Genomic DNA, 6,000 nt, shown 5'->3' with positions numbered 1-6,000 from the left:
AATTGCAAGGTAAAAGAAGAAAGAAGAGAAGGGAGGAATTCCAGGCAATAGGATGGTCGGCTTTGTTGAAAAGTCAGCACCGAATCCAACTTTTGTTAAGCACATGCATATAGCTAGCAACTTTTTTACTACAATAGCATGAAATTTCTTGCTCTTCACAAAATTCACACCGTGAAAAATGGGTAAGATTTTTCCATGTATTCATATTGTATGCTACAACTGATTACTGAGTGATAACAAATCTTTGTGAATGTGGGCACCTCTGCGACAGGCCCCACGTACCCTAGTTTCCAGTGGACCTACTGAATTATTTGCCCCAACGTCTTCTCCGGTTTCTATCTGCTCATTAGGTAAAAAAATAATTTTTGCCGCGGACCCACCGGAGTTGACTTGACCCGTAAGCAACTCAATTAAATAACTCGTCGTACGCAACTTACGTGTGGATTATATTATAAATTTTTATTTCTAATTCTTTTTTAAATAAAACTAAAAGAAGGCCGCAGCATCGGACACCCGAACTCTTTACCTGCGAATCTAATTATTGTGTTATCAATATTAGCACTCAGTTTTTAGTTTTCATGAGTGGGATTATAACTAAAAGTAGTCCGTTATATTTTTTCATTATATTTTGATTGTGATTATTAATTATTTTGAGCTCACGCTAGTTACAAGAGTGTAAAAATTCGACAGATATTATGGCAGTAGCCATATGTGTTTGCTCCTCTTATCAAGAGTTTTGAAACAACATATTGTAGACCCAATTCTAATGCAAATTAGAGGCCTTCGATGCTAGAATTTGGTCAAAATTTTGGCAAACATTGCAGCAATAGCCACCGGTTTTGCTACTCTCCTCAAGTGTTAGAAAACAACATATTGAAGATCCAATTCTAAAATTAGAGGCGTTAGAAGATGGAATCTGACAAAAATTTTGGTGAACACTGCAGCAATACCCACTCAATTTGCTTCTCTTCTCAAGATTTTTCGTTGGTGTTTGGTTTTAAGAAAGGGGAGGAGAGGAAAAGAAAGGAGTGGAAGAAAATAGTAAAATTAAATTTCATTGTTTGGTTTGACATAAAATTTGATAGAGAAAGAAATTATAATTTTTTTCTTTAGACAAATTTATCCTTTGCCTTAAATATTAAATTATCTATATTAGTAATAAAATATAATTTAATATTAATACCAAACTTTTTTAATTTCAAAAAGTTCTAAAACAATTCATGATTTATATTTAATATAAAATATAAAATAATTTAATATACTAAACTATTTAATATAATTTAATATAAATAAAAGTCGGTCAACAGTAGGAGTCAGCATAAGTCAACGCCGGTAAACAAAGATCGGGCAATGATTTGGTGAAATTCCGGTGGAGGTCCGGCGATAGTTAATTTATATTTCTATATTTTTATATTAAATAAATAAATAAGTTTATTTATTTTATTAAATTTCTTAGATCATTCATTAAATATAATTAATATTAAATTATTTATAATATTATAAAATAATTATTATTAATAGCATTAAACAAGTAAAAATGTTTAAGGACAATTTTGGAAGCTTAGATTTTCAACATAAGAGGAATTTGAATTCTTCACTCTTTGGTATGAATTTCAAATTCTACACTATAAGGGATATTAAATTTTAATGGAAATTAAATTGTTATATATTATGTGCAACCAAACAATGGAAATAAAAATAGAATTTGAATTACTTTCCTCTCCTCCATCCTCTCCTCCCAACCAAACAATACCTTCATGTTTATCTGCAAAAATTTCAAGCAATATTTTTGTTTTCTGATAGTGGTGCTTTTAACACCTTTTTAATATAATGATAAAACTTCTCTTCCATTAAAATGACATTTAAGGATAAACACACACAAATATAATGAACAATTTATATTTTATCCCATCTCTTTTACTTACACTATTTTTTTCTCTATATTGCTGCAAAATGCAAACTCTTCATATTTATTATTAATCTATTTTGTTAATTTTTTTCAATTTTTGACTCTAACTATTCAATTGGTTTACAAAAATTTAAAATAACACATTTCTCTTTTTCTTTATTTTATTGATTAATTTTTATAATTTTTGTGAAACTATTGTTTTTTAGGTTTGTTGAGAGAGAAAGTTTGAAGAGAAGAATAAGGATAACAATGCTTTAAAAAATTTATCACCCATAAAGTTATTTATGTGAAGGGTGAGGGAAGAAGATTTTAATTTATTTATTTTTTTCGAAGAATTTTTAGAGTGAAAAAACAACTAAAAACTGTAGAAAAAAATTAAATAGTTTAGAAATAAAGGGTGTTGTTACTTTTCAGTATTAGAAGAAGTATAATTCTAAAATGAGTTTTAAAATGATAGATGATGTGATTTTTTAAATAAATAATAAAATTTCACGTAAAGAACCTTTTAGTAATGTTTTTAGAGGCCGACTCTATTTATGAGGCAAAGTAACTTTATATCGCTGGCCTATTTCTAATGTAGATACTCCAACTTATGTTTTCTGCTATTTGCCACTAACTCCAAAATTTTTATAAAACAACACCATTTTTGCATTTAAAATTCAATCTTTACCCAGATTTACATAAAAGGACAAATACTACAATGACAGCTATTCTCGTTATATTATGATTTTCCTGCACTCCAGCCCATATATTCATAAATTTTATTATTGTTTTACATTATTTAGAACTTATCACAAGAAATCTTAAAGCAGAGAATGGTGTTTACGATTTGTGTGGATGGGAAGCCGAACATTGTGCGGACGAGAAGAATTCCAGTAAGAAGTATGCGTTGGTTTTAGTTAAAACTTGTACATTTATGTGATTTTCGTCAATGATCAATTAATTAATTCAAAAATGGGGTTTTAGAAGGATATTGAAGGAGTGTCAGTACCTGCAGGATTAAATACGTGTCCAACTCTTACGCCCAATTAATCCTGTCGCGCAGCTTAAAGAAGAAGGCAATTGGAGAAGAAAATTGAGAGCTTTTGGCTACATGTCCATTTTGAAAGTAATATCCTGAAGACTTCATTTGTTTGACAATAAGATGGGAAGATATGAAAGTCCTTTTAAGGTCTTGATTGGGCTCATTTCTTTGTCATCTTCTAAAAATTTCTCTTTCTGTTGAACGTATGAAATACGACTTCCGATTCTCCAAACGAATAAATGGACGATATACTCATACACAGTAATTTTATGATAAAAGAATATTTTATTTTTTGCTAAAACAAAGGACCCCAGCAAAAGCTAAGGCTTACAAGCACGAGGAAACGCAGTTCCTAACCCAGCATTCCGAAGCCAGGTCTTGACGCCCAGTGGAGGGATAGTAAAATAGTGAATGCCAAGAGGGAGAGTAAGTGCATGGCTAGCCATGAAATCTGCCGCGAAATTAGCTTCGCGATAAACATGATGAACAGACACCTACCACTCACGGGAGAGAAGACCAAGAATATCATTAACAAGAGGCAAGGTAGCATTAAGACTTTTCCTGTTTAGCAACTGAGTAACATAGATGCTATCTATCTCCACCACCAACAATCTTATACCCATTTTCCAAGTCAATATCAGTCCCTGATACAAACCCCAAAACTCTGCAATTGTTACCGAACAAATACCAATATTCATGCAGAAGCCACCATGCCATCTACCAGTAGCATCTCTAATTAAACCCCCTGCACCCGCCAAACCGGATCCCTTCCTTGCACCATCAGAGTTTAATTTATAATACGACCATCGAGGAGGCAACCAACCAAACATATCTTGAACTCTCAGCCCGCTATCACTTTGAAAAGCCTCAGAAGTACGAAGTATCTCCTCAGCTCGTATCTTGATATCCCGAACCATGCTTTCCGCATTCACAACTTTATTTTCAAAAAGCAATTGATTCCTTGCCACCCATATACACCAGATGGCTACTCCGAATATGCAACTCCATTCTCGATTACTACCATGATTACCCATACCTTGAATATTGGCGAACATCCAATCACGGGTTGGCAACGTGAAGAAAGAACCACTCTTATGACCTGCTAACAACATATTCCAGATTCTCCTAGATGTGACACAGTCACGAAGGGCATGAGCCGTATCCTCTACAGCATAACCACATCGCATGCATATCATATCCACCCCAATATGTCTTCTATAAAGCTCGGCTTTGCATTTAATTCTTTCCTTTGCAGTAAGCCAAAGGAAAGTCCGAATTCTGTGAGGCCCTCTCCATTTCCAGATACTCTTCCATCTCACCTCCTCGTCCTGAGCAAAGTTTCCAAGAATCGAGTTAAAAGCTGTTCTTGCCGTGAACATTCCCGAATTTGATGATCCCCAATAAAACTGATCAGCCTTACTAACCGGGGTAGGAGGCGTAATAGCTGCAATCATTAAGACCACATTATGAGGGAGAAGAAAACCAAAACGGCTCCAATTCCATGAACCATCAAAACTAATGGCATCAGCTACCCAATCATGTAAAATAGCTTCAGGAATAGGAGCCACGGCAAGATGAGAGAATGGCCCAACATCCGCAACCCAAGCATTCTGCCAAAAACGAATCCGCTTACCGTCCCTCACATTCCATCGTAGCCCCTGCAAAACCTTTGGCCAAACCCGACCAATAGCCTTCCACAAATATGAGCCATATTTTGTAGGCAAGGAAGTTGACATAGTGGTAGGATCAAAGCCATACTTCGAGCAGAGAACCTGTGCCCAGTAGCTATTACTATTGACTAGCAAGCTCCAACCAAGTTTCATTAATAGTGCTTCATTCATAATCGTTAAATTCTTCAATCCCAGACCTCCTGATAGTTTCGAACGACACACCTCAGCCCAATTAATCAGATGAATCTTTTGAACCTCCGAGTTTCCACTCCAAATAAATCTACGGCATTGATGCTTAAGTTTAGTTATAATCGCTGTAGGTAGTCTCGTTGTTTGCATTGAAAAAATCGACAACGCCTGCAGCACAGTCTGTGTGAGAGTGACTCTACCAGCAAGAGATAAATGTTTAGCACTCCAACCATTTAGTTTACGCTCCACATTCTCTAATATGCCATGATATGTTGCTTTACTAACCCTCGAGTGCAAAACCAGCATACCCAAATAATTACCCAAATCCGTAGTCATAGAGAACCCAAGAGTTGTGCCAATATTACGCACATTACACGGTTTAACATTCTTAGAAAAGAAAACTTGAGACTTCTGTTTACTGACCTTCGCCTCCGAGCTCACGCAGAACGTATTAAGAACATCATTGATCATAGCAGCTTGATTGCAAGAAGCTTCAGCAAAAAGTAATAAATCATCAGCAAAAAATACATGAGTGATAGGGGTACCTCGCTTAGAAAGTCGAATTGGCCTCCAAGTGCCAGTATTAACCGCACGAAGAATTCTGTGGCTAAGTCTCTCGATACAAAGGACAAAAATATATGGAGAAATAGGGTCTCCTTGTCTAATCCCCCGTGATGGAACAAAATCCTCAGTACATTCCCCGTTCCACAAAATCTGCATAGAGGCTGAAGTGATACAATCCATTGTGATATGGATAAGATTTTACGGAAGCCCCGCTTCACATAGAGTTTCAAAGATGAAATCCTAACTCAGTCTATCATAAGCTTTCTCCAGATCCACTTTAATTAGTATCTGGCCAATCTTTCCTGACTTCCGACGCATGGTATAAATAATTTCCTGGGCAATAATAATATTCTCCCTTATGTGCCTTCCAGGGACAAAACTAGTCTGCATTGGCCCTATCAAGTCAGGGAGAATGCCCTTTAGTCTATTCGCCACAATCTTCGTAATTGCTTTGTATATGACAGGACACAGACTTATAGGTCGATATAATCGGAGGCTATCCGGATGCTCAACTTTCGGAATAAGCACAATTAGAGTTTTATTAATCTCACTAGGAATTCGCTGTCCATTAAAAATCCCCTGCACCAAATTACAAACCGAACTTCCCACAGTATCCCATTGTGTCTGATAAAATATAGCATACA

This window comes from Citrus clementina, unplaced genomic scaffold (genome assembly GCF_000493195.1).
Source record: "Citrus clementina cultivar Clemenules unplaced genomic scaffold, Citrus_clementina_v1.0 scaffold_6, whole genome shotgun sequence".
Taxonomy (NCBI): Eukaryota; Viridiplantae; Streptophyta; class Magnoliopsida; order Sapindales; family Rutaceae; genus Citrus; species Citrus x clementina.
This window is presented reverse-complemented; position numbering follows the sequence as displayed.